Source organism: Condylostylus longicornis, unplaced genomic scaffold, assembly GCF_029603195.1.
Source record: "Condylostylus longicornis isolate FDR11 unplaced genomic scaffold, ASM2960319v2 ptg000130l, whole genome shotgun sequence".
NCBI classification, from domain to species: domain Eukaryota; kingdom Metazoa; phylum Arthropoda; class Insecta; order Diptera; family Dolichopodidae; genus Condylostylus; species Condylostylus longicornis.
Window position 1 is genome coordinate 1730697 of NW_026578098.1, and position 19494 is coordinate 1750190.

Consider the following 19494-nt stretch of genomic DNA (forward strand, 5'->3'; position numbering starts at 1 on the left):
AATTTGGAAAATGCTAATGGTTTCGCTGGAATAAGTATTTAAAAATAACATTTTTTTGGATTTTGCGGGCTATAACTTTAGAAGGGAAGAGATCGATTTTCTTCTACGGAAATAAATTTCTAGTAAAGATCTATGTACACATGAAATATCAGCTTTCTATCTTCAAGATTGTTGAAGTTCTGTAAACATGAAGTATAAAAAATTGCTTATTAATTTAACCTTCGTGAAGGGTATATTCACTTTGGTATGGAGTTCGTAACCACTTGAAGGAGTCGTCTCCGGTGTGGTATATATATTCTTGCTCAGCGAAAAACTCCGCGTTGAGTTAGCCATGTCCGTCCGCCCGCCCGATCGCACGATAACTCAAAAACGAATAATGCAATCGACACCAAACTTTCACAAGTTGTTTCTTTTCTGCCAACGACGGCTGCTATTATAATAAGGTTGATTTGGACATTGTAATTGAGCCAACTCTGCCATACAACTTAAAGAGGTTTTTTTAAATATTTCAAAAACTAATACAAATATTAGTACCAAAATTTGCAAAGATGTTTCCAATTACACTTAACATATGTTCTAAAAATTTTAATGGAATGGTTGTACTCATTCGGGTAGCTGCCATACAACTACAAAAGCTAATTTTAAATATTTGTCCTATTTCAGGTCAGATATATCCTTGAAGTTTTGGTGGGATGTGGGACAGGGCTAAATATACATTTTTGTGTATATACAGAGAAATAATCAACCGATTTCATGGAAATTTAATATATGAATTCCCCGTATTAAAACAATGAACATGTAAATTTTTTGAAAAGATCAGGCATCGGCAACTAGACGTTTACTACGGGCCAAACATACACTTTTGTGTATATAAAGAGAAATAATCAACCGATTTCATTGAAATTTAATATGTGAATTCCTCATATTAAAGTAATGGACATATAACTTTTTTTGAAAGATCAGGGCTCGAGAACTGATTTGCGGGCCGATTTTACATTTTTCACCATATCCACAGAACAAATTGATGGAATTTCTTGAAATTTGATATTTGAGTTCTGGTTGTTACCGAAACTAACTGGCGAGCATTTCAGGGAATTCGGGTAGCACAAAGCGAAACTCTACTAAGAGCCACATTTACATTTTTCTAAGTATGTTAACTATAAGCTTACTTATGTCCTAAAAATTGGAAAGAAGTATTTAACAGACATTTTTATAATATTTTGTAACACTTTCATTTAACTAGACAATACACAATGCGGTCGGTTATGTGCTGACCACATCAGATTTTTTTATTCTTAATTGTACGCGTACGAACGTATGTTCGAAGGGTATAATAAATTTGCCATACCGTTTGTAATGTTAAGAAATAAAGGTCTTAGGTATAGCGTCAAGTGTATGTTTTTGATCAGCGTCAAATTCTGTGTCGATTTAGCTTTTTCTGTCCGTCTGACCGTCCGTCCGTCCCAACGATAACTCAAAAACTAATTGAGCTAAGTTCACCAAATTTTCACAAATGATTTATTGTAGTAAGTGCCAGAACCCTATTTAAATTGGACATGACCGGGGTAGCGGTTCGGGTAGCTGCCATACAACTTCAAAATTTATTTGAGTATATCTCAGAAACTATAAAAACTGTAATGTTGAAATTTCATACAAACGAATATGTCAGTATGGCCAATATGTTAAATAAAAGTTATTAAAATTGCTTGGCTCCTTCTGGTAGTTGCCATACAATTCCTAAAGATATTTGGCATTATCTCAAGAACTATGAAAGTTGTGATACTGAAATTTCACACAAGCGAATATATTAGAAGGGCCAATTAGAACTTTGATAAAATTCGTTGAAATTGCATGGCTCTTTCTGGTAGCTACCATACAAATTCAATCGCAGTTTAGCTATATTTTAGAACACATTGAAAACACACAATACTGAAATTTTGCATAAATTAATATGGTAATACGACAACTTATTGTCACAGTCTGCCCCATAGTCAGCCATGGCATATTTATTTGCACATAGGATAACAAATTCGTTCGGGTATTATAGAGTTAACACGGTCAACTCTTTTTTTTCTCGTTTTTAATATATTTTTTATTATTAATAATCTTATAATTTGTTTTCCAAACTATTGAAATTGAGACCGATTTCGTTGTTTATAACACATTAGGATATTATTTCAGAAAAGTATTAAATAAATTTTTAAATTATTGAGACTACACAGAAATTCGAGGAAAAACTAAGACGAGAACAACAATTTATTAAAAATAAATTATTAAGTCTTTAGATATTTTTTTAGTATTTTTTTTATTTCAAAAATTTTAAATACAAAATAAACATTTTTTTCGAACAAAATTTTATTAGAAGCAAATTTAAACAACAAACGACAAGATGTCATATGCACGTGCCAAGTTTTTTTTTACGTCATATTGATATTATTCCAAAATGAAGGGAAAGCTTACATACAATGCAGCGGTTTGACCTTTATTTGCCTATTGTGTTGTTCACGATCCACAGATTAAAATAACATTTACAGACACATTTACATTTTCGTAAGTATTACCGTTATTCTTTTTTAAATGTTTATGATTTTGTGCTACTTTAATGTCAGATCTGTTTAAGTATACTTATAAAACTAATTCTGAAAAAAATGTCTATTTTTGTTTTTTTTTTTTTAAAGAAATATTGAAAGGGTCACTAACGACCCATTGAGCAAAAATAGTGTCATACAGAAAAATTCAGAATTTTCTAAACTATTTTTATAAAAATTGACATTATTGTGTACATTTTCAGATGTGTTTTTCTCGAAACATAAAAAAAAGGAGTTTCGTGACTCTTCCATAATACCGACATAAGACATGTCGGTACAGACGATATTTAACAGATTTCGAAATTTTGGAATCTTCATGAGGCAGTCCTACATGACATTGATATATTCGTTCACCCACCAGATGATGAGGGAAATTTGGATCAGCTACCAAATTCTTGATACAATAAAACTGCCACCAAATTCTTGTATTGGTTCTTTGTACTTTGTACAAAGAACCAATACAAGATATAATGTTTTATTTTTAGCTCTTTCTCTGGAAAAATAAACGTAAATATAACATTTATGTTCTCCTTTTCTAGTAAACAACGGCTTTTTGTGAAAATTCAACCTTCGACGCTACATCTTCGGGGCATTTCTATTTCCATAAACGTAATCAAATATATTAATATATTTTATTAAAATATGCGTACAATAAAAACTTTGCAAAAGTACACCAAATCTTAACAATTTATTAAGCAATTTTTCTTTTTAAATAACTTTTGAATTTTTCTTTTAAAATAACCTTTTAAAACCTTCTTTTAAAAACAAAAGAAAAAATTTAGTTAATATAAATTATAAATCTTCATTTTAGTTAATAACACCAATAATAAATATAAGTATTGCTAATTTAAATTTAGCTATTTTGAAAAATTAAACAAATATAACCGTTTCAGTCGGTATAAACCGATTGAATTATACCCTCCACCTTTCAATGTTGTAAAGCAATTACGCGAACCAATGAAACCATGCTGTAGAAACTTCACGGATATGTCTGACGTATAATTGGACATACGACCGCCAAGTTTCATGAATCTGACCTTATTACTTTTCCAAATATTTAAAATTAGCTTTTGAACTTGTATAGAAGCTACTCGAACCTGTCAAGCAATTCTAGCAAAACTCTGGAAATATATCTCACCTATACGTAAACACACAACTGCCAAGTTTCATGAATCTGACTTTATTATTTTTCCAAATATTTAAAAAGTTTGGAAATATATCTGACCAATAATTGGACACACAACTGCCAAGTTTCATGAATCTGACTTTATTATTTTTCCAAATGTTTAAAATTAGCTTTTGGACTTGTGTAGGAGCTACTCGAACCTGTCAAGCAATTCCACCAAAACTTTAGAAATATTTCTCACCTATAATTGGACACAAAACTGCCAAGTTTCATGAATCTGACTTTATTATTTTTCCAAATATTTAAAAGTAACTTTTGGACTTGTATAGGAGCTACTCAAACCTGTCGGACAATTCCATCAAAACTTTGGAAATATATTTGTGCTATAATTAGACGCACAACTGCAAAGTTTCATGAATCTGACTTTATTATTCTTCTGAATAAAAAAATTTGCTTTTGGAGTTGTATGGCTGCCACCCAAACTGGTGCAAGCATCCCATTAAAATTTTTAGAGAATAAGTAGGATGTAATTGGACACATGTATACAAAATTTCATATTTATACCTTTATTAGTTTTTGAAATATTCAAACTATTCTCTTTGAGTTGTATGGCAGCTACCCGAACCTGTTGTTCGAATTAGTCCAATTACAATAGGTTTCGTCCTTGGCACAAAAGAAACAACTTGTGAAAGTTTGGTGTCGATTGCATTATTCGTTTTTGAGTTATCGTGCGATCGGACGGACGGACGGACGGACAGACGGAAAGTTAAGTGAAGTTAGTTAAGTGAAAGTGCTACAGAATATTATGAAAATGTCTGATTATGTATGATATGTCTCCCACAATACATACTTATTATATAATCACATATATGACTATATATTTTTCATATGTATACTATATTAATTAAACTTATATGCTATGTGTGTGATTATAGTTTAATTAGGAATTATTTTCACATTTTTAGTGACGCTAACTCACTGATTTACCTTAACTACCACATCAGAAACTTTAAAACTTATACAAGTTTTTTTGTAATATTTTTACTATGTTTGCTTCTATAAAGGGGACAACTGGAAACGACGCATTTTTTATAATGATTGTAAAATTTAACAAGTAAAAACGTTTCAGTCGGTATAAACCGATTGAATTATACCCTGCACCTTTCGTTGTTGTATAGCAATTACTCAAACCTGTGAAACCATTCTATAGAAATTTCACGGATATGGCTGATTTATAACTGGACACACAACTGTCAAGTTTCATGAATCTGACCTTATTTTTCCAAATATTTAAACTCTTGGACTTGTATGGGAGCTACTCGTAGCTGTATAGCAATTCAACCAAAACTTCAGCAATATATCTGACCTATAACTCAACACACAACTGCCAAGTTTCATGAATCTGACTCTATCATTTTTCCAAATATTTAAAATAGGCTTTTGGAGTTGTATGGCAAGTACCCGAACCTGTCAAGCAATTCCATCGAAAGTTCAGAAATATGTCTGACCTATAATTGGACACACAACTGCCAAAGCTCATGAATCTGACTTTATTATTTTTCCAAATATTTAAAATTAGCTTCTGGAGTTGTATTGCAGGTACAAGAACCTGTCAAGCAATTCCTCTAAAACTTCAGAAATATATTTGACCTATAATTGGACACATGACTGCCAAGTTTCATGAATCTGACTTTATTATTTTTCCGAATATAAAAAATTTGCTGTTGGAGTTGTATGGCAGCCACCCGAACCGGTGCAGCTATCCCATTATAATTTTAAGAGCATGTGTAGAATATAATTGGACACATGTATACAAAATTTTATATTTATAGCTTTATTAGTTTTTGAAATATTTTAAATAAACTCTTTGAGTTGTATGGCAATTACCCGAACCCGTTGTCCGAATTAGTCCAATAACAATAGGGCTCGTCCTTAGCACAAAAGAAAAAACTTGTGAAAGTTTGGTGTCGATTGCAATATTCGTTTTTAAGTTATCGTGCGATCGGACGGACGGACGGACGGACGGACAGACGGACATGTCTAAATCGACGCAGAATTTTACGCTGAGCAAGAATATATATATATGTCCATACCGCAGATGACTCCTTCAAGTAGTTACAAACTTCATACCAAAGTTAATATACCCTTCACGAAGTGCAGGGTATAACAAATTATCTTTCAATATCTTGTTTATCGAAAAAATGAGTAAGAGAAAGGCTGTTGAGGAATTGCATAATCCTGCGAGAAGAAATTTTCCAACACGAAAAGTAATCAATAAAGGTATTGATGATCCGTGGCAAGGTGATTTAATTCAAATGGGGGATTATGCTAGAGAAAATTATTTATACAAATTTCTATGAAATGTGATTGATACCTTCTCAAAATATGCATGGGCTATCCCAATAAATAATAAAATTTCAAATAGTGTCATGCAAGCAATACATTCAATTTTTAAACATTCCAAGCGTCAAAGAAAAAACCTTCAAACAAATGATGGAAAGGAGTTCTTCAACAAGATTTTTAAAAATTTAATGATGAAATATGAAAGAAATCATTACTCATCATTTAGCTCATTGAAAGCCTCAATCGGGGAACGTTTTAATCGAACTTTAAAAGAAAAAGTGTTCAAAAAGTGCAGCTTCAATGGAAATTACAAATGGATAGATATAATTAGGAAATTAGTCAACCAATACAATAATACAAAACATCGAACCATTCAAAGAAAACCTGGATGTAAACAAAAATAAAGCTAAAGAGCTGTTGTCAAGAGCATATAATCATATTAAAATTTTACAACCATCGCATAAACAGCAAGTACAAACATGTTTTCGAGAAAGGTTACAAAACAAATTGGATTACAGAGATATTTAAGATAACGTTCAGATAACAAACCCCATCACATACTTATTAGAAGATTATGAAGCACAACCCATTGAAGGTGGTTTCTATAAACATGAGTTGCTGAAATCAAAACATAATGATATTTACTTAGTTGAAAAAATTGAAAAAGATAAAGGTGGTAAAGTATTTGTAAAATGGCTTGGTTTTCCATCAACTTATAATTTTTGAATAAATAAAACAGATGTAGTTTATTTTTTGACTTTTTACCGACCGTATTGTGTAAACAATAGGTAGGTTATGTGATGGCAACAAATTTTGCATATCGAGTTTTCGGTGGGAACGTACTTCTCCATAGTAGGGAAGTGTAAATAAACTATTTTTAGCAACTTGTCGGTCTGTCGGTCTGTGTGTGCACGCGTGTATCTCAAGTTCGGCTGAACCGATTTTGATGAAATTTTATATGTAAGTTTATATCCACCATGGCACGGATTGATCAACTTTTGGTATATATCAGGCCTCGGGAACTGCACTTTTTAGCGGGCCTGTTTACATTTTTGAACATTTTGAAGAAAATATTCAACCGATTTACTTGAAATTTTATATATTAGCTCAACTCGAACGTCCTCGAAAATTCCTATGTTTTGGAAGAAATCAGGCATCGGCAACTAGACGTTTACTACGGAACGTAAATATACATTTTTTTGTATATAAAGAGAAATAATCAACCGATTTCATTGAAATTTAATATTTAAATTCCTCGTATTAAAACAATGAACATGTAAAGTTTTTGGAAAGATCAGGGCTTGAAAACTGATCTGCGGGCCGATTTTACATTTTTCACCATATCTACGGAACCAATTGATGAAATTTCTTGAAATTTTATATTTGAGTTCTGGTTGTTACCGAAACTAACTGGCGAGCATTTCAGGGAATTCGAGTAGCACAAAGCGAAACTCTACTAAGAGCCAAATTTTCTAGGTATGTTAACTATAAGCTTACTAATGTTAGCTTTCATTTAACTACACAATACACAATGCGGTCGGTTATGTGCTGACCACATCAGATTTTTTTTATTATACCCTGCACTTCGTGAAGGGTATATTAACTTTGGTATGGAGTTTGTAACTACTTGAAGGACATATGCGGTATGGACATATATATATATTCTTGCTCAGCGTAAAATTCTGCGTTGATTTAGACATGTCCGTCCGTCCGTCCGATCGCACGATAACTCAAAAACGAATAATGCAATCGACACCAAACTTTCACAAGTTGTTTCTTTTCTGCCAACGACGGCTGCTATTATAATAAGGTTGATTTGGACATTGTAATTGAGCCAACTCTGCCATACAACTTAAAGAGGTTTTTTTAAATATTTCAAAAACTAATACAAATATTAGTACCAAAATTTGCAAAGATGTTTCCAATTACACTTAACATATGTTCTAAAAATTTTAATGGAATGGTTGTACTCATTCGGGTAGCTGCCATACAACTACAAAAGCTAATTTTAAATATTTGTCCTATTTCAGGTCAGATATATCCTTGAAGTTTTGGTGGGATGTGGGACAGGTTCGTATTTAAAGCTATTTTAAAATATTCAAAAAAATAATTAAGTTAGAATCATGAAACTTGGCAGTTGTGTGTTCAATTCTATGTCAGACATATCCGTGAAGTTTTTATAGGATGGTTTCACAGCTTCGGGTAAATGGTATACAACAATGAAAGCTAGTAATAGAATAACAAATTTTTAAACTCAGATTGTCTAGGTGCTGATTATAATTTGGTCGGTTTATACCGACTGAAACGTTTCTACTTGTTAATATTACCGTTTTTATGACTGAAATATAAATGTTTGGATACGTATGATAGTCGTTATAAAATGAACTGGCACTCTTAGCTCTGCTTTGGTACGATTAGGAAACTGAATTTTGTACTCCAATACTTATTGTATTTCCATCGCTGTTTCAGAGGCGTTATTATGATTCAGAAAACGTACAATAATAACATTAATGCCATATATATATATAAGACCAACAAGCTGAGAGAGTAATTCAAAAATAAATTCCAAATTTAAATGGACTTTATATGAAAGGGGTGTCGAAAATTGTTTGTGCGAATAAAATTGATTAAGATTTTTAATTCTACTGATTCTACAGACGGCATTGTATAGAATAAGGCAGATTATGTGATGGCACCTAATTTTGGACGTCAACTTTTCGGTGGTGACGCACTTTTCCATAGTAGGGAAGCGTAAATAAACTACTTAAAGAGAGATATTGGTCTGTGTCTCAAGTACGTGTGTATTTCAAGTTCGACTGAACCGATTTTGATGAAATTTTATTTGGCTGTGGCACGGATTGATCAACTTTTGGGATATATCAGACTTCGGGAACTGGATCTTTTTGCGGGCCAATTTTACATTTTTGCGTATATAAAGAGAAATAATTAACCATTTTCCCTGAAACTTACAATGAACGATTTTAAATCTTATACCATTTCTACGGAAATAATTGATGGAATTTCTTGAATTCGGGTGGCACAAAGCGAAATTAATACGAACTATCAAAATTTACACTTTTCTAAAATGCTCTCCCAATTTTTTACCGACCGCATTGTGTACAGGTAGGTGATGTGATGGCAATAAATTTTACATATCGAGTTTTCGGTGGGAACGCACTTCTCCTTAGTAGGGAAGTGTAAATAAACTATTTTTGGCAACCTGCCGGTCTGTCGGTCTCTGTGTGTCCGCGGATTTGATGAAATTTTATATGTAAGTTTATTTCGACTATGGCACAGATTAATCAACTTTTGGGACATATCAACCCTCGGGAACTAGACTTTTTAACGGGACTGTTTTACATTTTTGATCATTTTACAGAAAATATTCAGCCGATTTACTTGAAATTACATATATATTACATAGGCTCGAAAACTGATCTGAAGGCCGATTTTAAATTTTTTTCCATATTTATGGAACGAATTGAATGAATTTCTTGAAATTTGATATTTGAGTTCCGGTTGTTACTAAAACTAGCTGGCGCGCATTTTAGGGAATTCGGGTAGCACAAATCGAAATTCCATTAAGAGCAAAATTTACATTTTTCTAACTACGTTAACTATAGGCTCATTAATACTCTAAAACTTGGAAAGAAGTATATAACAGGCATTTTTGTAATATTTTGTAACACTTTTACTTCACTAGACAATATACATTGCGGTCGGTTATGTGCTCACCACATTTTTTTTCTATTCTTACATGATATAAATGCACATAATTAACGTAGAACCCTTTCGGCTACTTAAGTTTACGAAAAAAACCTACCATAAAAAAAGTAACAGAAATATTTCTGTTCACTCTCACCTTTCCTTTATATTAATAATCTATTTCCTTTACATCAGTGATGGAAAATTTGATACTATTGTACCAAATGTGATGGTTTCAAACGTAAACTGGTACGGTGGTACCCCTAACTATAACGTGATACTTCCTGTATTTAAATACGGTATACCGCCGTAAAAAACCCGGCACTGTTGTTCTGCTTTTGCAAAATTTGGAAAATGCTAATGGTTTCGCTGGAATAAGTATTTAAAAATAACATTTTTTTGGATTTTGCGGGCTATAACTTTAGAAGGGAAGAGATCGATTTTCTTCTACGGAAATAAATTTCTAGTAAAGATCTATGTACACATGAAATATCAGCTTTCTATCTTCAAGATTGTTGAAGTTCTGTAAACATGAAGTATAAAAAATTGCTTATTAATTTAACCTTCGTGAAGGGTATATTCACTTTGGTATGGAGTTCGTAACCGCTTGAAGGAGTCGTCTCCGGTGTGGTATATATATTCTTGCTCAGCGAAAAACTCCGCGTTGAGTTAGCCATGTCCGTCCGCCCGCCCGATCGCACGATAACTCAAAAACGAATAATGCCATCGACACCAAACTTTCACAAGTTGTTTCTTTTCTGCCAACGACGGCTGCTATTATAATAAGGTTGATTTGGACATTGTAATTGAGCCAACTCTGCCATACAACTTAAAGAGGTTTTTCTAAATATTTCAAAAACTAATACAAATATTAGTACCAAAATTTGCAAAGATGTTTCCAATTACACTTAACATATGTTCTAAAAATTTTAATGGAATGGTTGTACTCATTCGGGTAGCTGCCATACAACTACAAAAGCTAATTTTAAATATTTGTCCTATTTCAGGTCAGATATATCCTTGAAGTTTTGGTGGGATGTGGGACATGTTCGTATTTAAAGCTATTTTAAAATATTCAAAAAAATAATTAAGTTAGAATCATGAAACTTGGCAGTTGTGTGTTCAATTCTATGTCAGACATATCCGTGAAGTTTTTATAGGATGGTTTCACAGCTTCGGGTAAATGGTATACAACAATGAAAGCTAATAATAGAATAACAAATTTTTAAACTCAGATTGTCTAGGTGCTGATTATAATTTGGTCGGTTTATACCGACTGAAACGTTTCTACTTGTTAATATTACCGTTTTTATGACTGAAATATAAATGTTTGGATACGTATGATAGTCGTTATAAAATGAACTGGCACTCTTAGCTCTGCTTTGGTACGATTAGGAAACTGAATTTTGTACTCCAATACTTATTGTATTTCCATCGCTGTTTCAGAGGCGTTATTATGATTCAGAAAACGTACAATAATAACATTAATGCCATATATATATATAAGACCAACAAGCTGAGAGAGTAATTCAAAAATAAATTCCAAATTTAAATGGACTTTATATGAAAGGGGTGTCGAAAATTGTTTGTGCGAATAAAATTGATTAAGATTTTTAATTCTACTGATTCTACAGACGGCATTGTATAGAATAAGGCAGATTATGTGATGGCACCTAATTTTGGACGTCAACTTTTCTTTTCACAACTTTATCTTTTTGCGGGCCAATTTTACATTTTTGCGTATATAAAGAGAAATAATTAACCATTTTCCCTGAAACTTACAATGAACGATTTTAAATCTTATACCATTTCTACGGAAATAATTGATGGAATTTCTTGAATTCGGGTGGGACAAAGCGAAATTAATACGAACTATCAAAATTTACACTTTTCTAGGTATGTTACCTAAAAGCTTGCTAACTTCCTTAAAATTGAAAGAAAGCGTTTCAAAATGCATTTTCATAATCTTCTGTAACACTTTTACTAAACTACGAGTAGGTAATATACATTGGGGTCGGTTATGTTTTGATCACATCAGATTTTTTTTAATTTATATTTAAAAAAAATTGGTTTGAAAAATTTAATGAATTGCCATCTTTCTTCTCTTTCAAATAGAAGGGTACTGAACTTTGAAGTAAAATATTTGCAAAAAAAGTTTAATTTAAAAAAAATTTGAAAAAAACAAAAAATAATTATCATAATCTAGATTGGTTTCATGATTACTAAATAAAACGAAAGTCACAATGAATACTGAAAAAGTTCAAAAAAAAAAATAACTCGACAGCTTCAAAGAGAACTATTCTAGGTTCACTTACAATAAAAGTTTCCTTGCTTTTGTGAATGTTCTACAACCATGCGCATGTATCTACAAATTTTTGTAAACCAAGCTTTAATAGAAATTCCATAAATATAAAAAAAATTTTGCTGTAAGCTGTTCCAGAGGCTTTCAAATATTATAAGTTAACGCCATATATTCAAAGATTCCATAACTCACATGATCAGGAATCATAATTTAGAAAATACTTTCCCACATTATTGTACCCACATGTTGCAATATGCGAATATGCTTATTTTGCATATTTATGTTATAAATATTAGTATGTAAGAAAACGACGCTGTTAATCGTTGTTAGAATTTTAAACCGTAAGGTAAATCATTATTATAATTTTCAGAATTTTACAGTATAATTTAAATGTAGAAAAATAAAAATAAAAAAATATTATTAAAGTTAAATATTGTTTTTTTTATAAAAAAAAAGTGCAGAAATAACTTTAATTGGCGCCCAACTGAAAGGGCTCAAGTGTTGAAAAGAAAACAGAAACTATAAATAAATTTTAAAAATTAAAATAAAATTGTAATAAAACTACGGCAAAAATATAATAAAATTTTTTACAAAAAATAAAAATCGTAGTGACCAGAATGAATCGTAGCGAATCGTAAAAACGCTTTTTCAAAAGAAAGGAAAAATCGCAAAAATAAAAACAAAAAAAGTTAATAAAAGCGAGACTAAGTAAAGAAAAGAAAATGCAGCTTTCACAAGGTGTGAAACTAAGGCAGAAAAACGTCGAAGGAACGAGGTCGCGGAGTAGCTCTAGCACAAAAGAAGAAACGGCGTTCTTTTACAACATAGATTTGTCATAAGTGCAGCCGCCTTCGCAGCCGAAGCAAGCACCAAATTGATGTCATCCACACGATTAACCAATTACACTATATTGTTATTGTAAGTAACCAAATTTTAATCTTTTAATTATAAGAAAATTAAAAAGAAATTATATCAGAAGTCAAAGAAAAATTAATATCAAAAAATATAATAACAAAAGATATTTTTAAATATTAATTATGAAAATGAAATAATAATATCTATTTAACTTGCTATAAATTTTTTGTTTTGTTCAAATCAATCTATCAATATGAAATTTTTGATATAAATCAATAAAAAAGGAAAAGAAAAGAAAACAAAAAATAATAAAAGGAAGTTGCCAAAATTTAAGTAAATAATTTTCAAAAAATTTTTTTTGATTTTCAAAAAATAAAATTCAATTTTCAATAATAATTTTAAAAAAATTAGAATCTTTTTAAAGTGTTTCAAAACCAAAAATCAAAAAACAAAATAAACGAAAAATTACTATAGGTACGATTAAATAAAATCTTTTTCATTACATATATAAAATTTTTAAAATAAATTCATTAAATAAAAAATTTTTTTTTAAATAAATTTTTTTAAAAAAACAAAATAAATTTTTATATAAATTTTACATATAAAAAGAGTGTTATCCTTTTACGAATTTTTGTAAACAAGCTACAAATCTTGTAAATAAAGAATAGTTGAGATTAGTTATTATAGATTAGTTATATTTAGATAATACCTTAATTAAACAAAAATTAGAAAAATTTTAAATTTTCTTCTGCATTACCAAGCTTTGTTTCTATAAAAAAAATATTTCATTTTTTAAACAATATGCGAGACGATATAATTCGGCCAGCTGTCCTTAACGCAAACGCTGGAAACACAGATAACCTGGCAGAACAAATTACGAATTTAATCGCAAACTATTTCAAATCACAAGACTGCCGACAAATAATACAAAAAATAGTAAATCCTACACCTAACCCCTGCGATGAGGGCGACCAACCAGTATTAGTTTTCGCATATTGGATTTCATTCCAGATATAGTTAAAACACTAAGGGAATTTTCAGATAACCCTGGTAAATTCAGCTCCTAGAAAAAGGAAGTTGATAGAATATTAACAATTTACGAACTGATACGTGGTTTGCCTAATTATAACGGTATATTGAGTACAATAAGAAATAAAATTATTGGAGAGGCCAACATTATGTTAGAATCCTATAATTCACTTCTCAACTGGCCTAAAATTTCAATGTATTTAACACTTCATTACGAAGATAAACGCGACTTAGGTACGCTATACAGGGAAACGAAACTATCCCTGAATTTCACCAAACTTTGAACAAACATTTATCACTAATACTTAACAAATTATCTTGCATGGAAATGTCAAATGAGTTCCTTTGTAATATGACCAAAGCCTATAGTGAAAAGGCTTTAAACATATTGGTAAGAGGACTACGCGGAGATCTTCCAAGGTCCTCAGCATTAGAGAACCGGCTGATCTTCCACAGGCTTAGCACCTGTGTTTGAAACTTCAAAACGTGGACTTAGATTGCGATATGCTAATAACAACCAAAACACACCGCGTAGGGCACCACATCAATCCAACTCTCAGCAGTCACACCCAAAAAGACATTTTAATAATAATACCCAACAAAAATCGTTTTATCCACAATTACTATACAATCCGCGTTCACAGAATCCTGTGAATAGACAACCTTCAATACCCCTAATCATAATTTCAGACCATCTTATCAATTTAGAAACCCCACACCAGACTTTCCAAAGTTTGGCCCAAAGCCAATACCCAGGCCCACTCCCATGGAGGTGGACACAACTATTCACTCAGGTAAATTATTCAAACGTACCAACGGCCCAAAGAAATACATTGAAAAGGCCCATTAATAATTCCCAGCAAACCCATAATCCTTACAAAACCCAAAGAATCTATAACACAGAACCCATGATGAACGAAGAATTGGAACAACATTATGATTCAATTATGAACGGAGACATAGAATAATATAAACGGAGACATAGAATAATATAACAAATACAACAATTCCACTATGCGAACACTTCACGGAGAACATCAATAATATTAATATCAGAACATCTCACCTAAATCAAACAAAAAAAAATATATTAAATAACATACTGAACGAATGTCCAAACCTTTTCTCTGACCCTGATAAGAGGCTAACTTATACTACCACCTTTAAAAGAGAAATCCGAACTACTTCGGACAATTCGGTCTATTCGAGGCCATATCCATATCCCATGACACTAAAGGAGGAAGTAGAACGTCAAGTTCAGAAGTTATTAGATAAGGATATTAATTGATAGATTATCGAAAACTAAATTCCATCACCATACCAGACAAATATCCAAACCCAGAGGATCTCGGAGAAATAAATACTTCTCATCTATTGATCTAAAGAGTGGATTTCACATAATCCCTCTCAAAGCGCCAGATATCGAAAAGACTGTATTCTCTATAAACAATTGCAAATTTGAATTCGTTCGCCTACCTTTTGTTCGTTTTCCAGAGGGCTCTCGACGATATTCTGAGAGAACACATTGGAAGGCCACGCTACGTCTATATAGACGATATCATCATATTTGGTAGAGACCTATACGAATATCTAAATAATCTACTACTTGTTTTTAAGACCTTAAGGGAGCAAACATTAAAGTACAGTTAGACAAATGGGAATTATTACGGTCGAAAGTAGAATTTCTAGGGTTTATAGTTGGAATCGAGAGGTTGAAACTAAACCCTAAAAAAATTGAAGCAATTAAAAATCTCAAGGACCTGAGATCGTTTTTAGGTATGTCAAGATACTATAGACGCTTCATAAGGGATTACGCTAAAATAGCGGAACCCCTGGCATTCCTTTTACGTGGGGAGGATGGGCGTGTGTCCAAAAACGCTTCAAAAAATAAACCAATTCAACTAGTTCGCAATGCGCTTCAGGCATTTGAAAAACTAAAAAATACTTTAATATCAAGAGATGTCATGTTAATATACCCAAACTTTGAAAAGCCATTCAAATTAACGACCGATGCATCGAATTACGCGATAGAATCGGTTCTGATGCAAAATAATAGGCCTATAACGTTCATATCGCGCACACTACGAGGGCTGTCCCAGAACTAAGTAGCCTAACCAAGAAAACACAAAAATTTTGATAAAATTTATTTTTATTTTTCAACATAGTCCCCTTTTAGATCGACACACTTTTGCCAGCGGTGTTGAAATGCTTCGATACCATTTTTACAGTAAGAACAGGGCAACTCTGCAAAATAGCCATCAACGCCAGACTCTATCTCTTCATTTGTAAAAAAATCTTCTTCCACCAAGCCATTTTTTCAAGTTTGGAAATAGAAAATAATCTGAGGGGGCTAAATCTGGTGAATAGGGTGCGTGAGGAAGCAGTTCAAACTTCATTTCACAGTTCATTGAAACATCCTCACGATGTTGTTTGTGGTCGATTGTGAGTAAGCGCGGCACCCATTTTGCGCAAAGCTTTTTCATATGCAAATTTTCGGTCAATATCCGATGTACAGCACTTTTTGATAAGCCTACTATATCAGCTAACTCAAGCACTTTCAATCGACGGTCGTCTGGTATAATTTTGTGGATTTTGTTAACCGTTTTTGGCATGGTGACCTCATTTGGTCGACCAGTACTATGTTCATCTTCACAACTCGTACGGCCACGTTTAAACTGCGCTACCCAATTTTTAATCATTGCATATGAGGGAGCAAACTCCCCTAGTGTAGAATCTAATTCACTTTTGATACCGGCTAGACTAAGACCTTTCATATTAAAAATTCAAATCATTTCATTTCATCATTTCATTTCAAAATTCAAATCATTTTCAAAAATATTGAATGACATAACGATGATCAATTTCATCCATATTAAAAATTTACTGAAAAGCTTCACTATTAATAGTCAGTAATCTGAAAAAAAAAAAAATTAAAGTGTGACAGTTAATCCTTAAAATGATAGGGCTTTCGGGCAGGCTTTTTTTTCAAATTTCTGTGTTTTCTTGGTTAGGCTACTTAATTCTGGGACAGCCCTCGTAAATAAAAACCGAAGAAAATTACGCGACGAACGAGAAAGAAATGCCGGCCATTATTTGGGCCTTTAATTCCTTAAGAAATTATTTATATGACTCAAGAAGCGTGAAAATTTATACGGACCATCAGCTCTTGACGCACGCGCTCAGTAGTAAAAACACAAATAGTAAAATTAAGTGTTGGAAGGCTACTTTCGAAGAGTATAATTACGAGCTTAAGTACAAGCCCGGTAAATCCAATTGATTCGCTTTCTGATTCGCTTTCAAGGTTACCTATTCGCTGATTCTTGCTGATTCGCTTTCAAGGTTACCTATTCGGACGGAACTAAACTCACTAACATCCACTCAACATAGCGACGAAAGTTCAGGACATAAGTGAATTCCTCTAGTAGACAGTCCAATAAATACTTTTAGAAACCAAATATTTCTAATTCAGACATTATGAATATTCCAAAAAGATATCTTGACCCTAACAAAACAAACGGCATATTTACTGAAGAAAGTATAATGGGTCAAATTCAAGAGATACGTTCCGTACACTTTTCCAATTACGAAATGTATTTACGAAAACTTTTAGATGACATAGAAAACGAAACGCGACAAGAAGAAATAATATGGTGTACACATCGCAGAGCTCATCACAACTCTAATTCTCGAAAAAGCTTACTTCCCACAAATGACAAAAAGAATTCAAAGACTAACGAAACAATGCGAAATTTGTAAACGGAATAAATATGAACGACATCCCAATAAACCGATAATTCATCCCACTCCTATACCTTCTTATCCCTGACATATAGTACACATAGATATATACACGACCGAAGAAAAACTTGTCCTGACAGCTTTAGACAAACTGACAAAGTTCGCTCAAGCACGTTGTATTGAGTCACGATCAGCCAAAGATATTAGAACACCTTTGACAGACATATTATACTTCTTTGGTACTCCAGAAAATGTTGTGATAGAATATGAAAGAGCTCTTAACTCGGCCTCTATAACATCTATGACGGCAGACGAATTAAAACTTAATATATTTACAACACCCCCACATAGAAGCGAGGTAAATGGACAGGTAGAACGTTTCCACTCTACTTTAACCGAGTTAATGGGGTGTTTGAAGGCTGAAAACATTTCACGCAATTTTGAAGAGTTACTCGAAAGAGCGGTGAATGAGTATAATCATTCATTCCATTCGACAATTGACAAAAAACCACATGAACTAAGTATTTTTCGGGAGAACTCCCAATATTAACTATCTAGATCCTTACATTACTTACGAACTCAACCAAATTGACAATTACATAGAAAATCTTAAACCACGACAAAATAAAAGATACCTGGATTTCCTAGGTAGCGCCTGGAAATGGATCGCTGGGAGTCCAGATCACGAGGACTGGATTACCATTAAACGGGCAACTAACAACATGCTAGAGAATAACGATAAACAAGTGATCATAAATAACATAATAACCGGAAGATTAAACAACTTGCCTTTAATAAACAATAACATCTGACAAAAGTTAAACCAAAATACCAATATTAACAACGAAATCGTTTCCAGTATTGTATGCAAACTTAAAATCTTGAAGGAAGTCCTTCGCAATATAAATAATCAGACATTATGAATATTCCAAAAAGATATCTTGACCCTAACAAAACAAACGGCATATTTACTGAAGAAAGTATAATGGGTCAAATTCAAGAGATACGTCCCGTACACTTTTCCAATTACAAAATGTATTTACGCGAAAACTTTTAGATGACATAGAAAACGAAACGCGACAAGAAGAAATAATATGGTGTACACATCGCAGAGCTCATCACAACTCTAAATTCTCGAAAAAGCTTACTTCCCACAAATGACAAAAAGAATTCAAAGACTAACGAAACAATGCGAAATTTGTAAACGGAATAAATATGAACGACATCCCAATAAACCGATAATTCATCCCACTCCTATACCTTCTTATCCCTGACATATAGTACACATAGATATATACACGACCGAAGAAAAACTTGTCCTGACAGCTTTAGACAAACTGACGAAGTACGCTCAAGCACGTTGTATTGAGTCACGATCAACCAAAGATATTAGAACACCTTTGACAGACATATTATACTTTTTTGGTACTCCAGAAAATGTTGTGATAGAAAATGAAAGAGCTCTTAACTCGGCCTTTATAACATCTATGATGGCAGACGAATTAAAACTTAATATATTTACAACACCCCCACATAGAAGCGAGGTAAATGGATAGGTAGAACGTTTACACTCTACTTTAACCGAGTTAATGAGGTGTTTGAAGGCTGAAAACATTTCACGCAATTTTGAAGAGTTACTCGAAAGATCGGTGAATGAGTATAATCATTCATTCCATTCGACAATTGACAAAAAACCACATGAACTATGTATTTTTCGGGAGAACTCCCAATATTAACTATCTAGATCCTTACATTGCTTACGAACTCAACCAAATTGACAATTACACAGAAAATCTTGAACCACGACA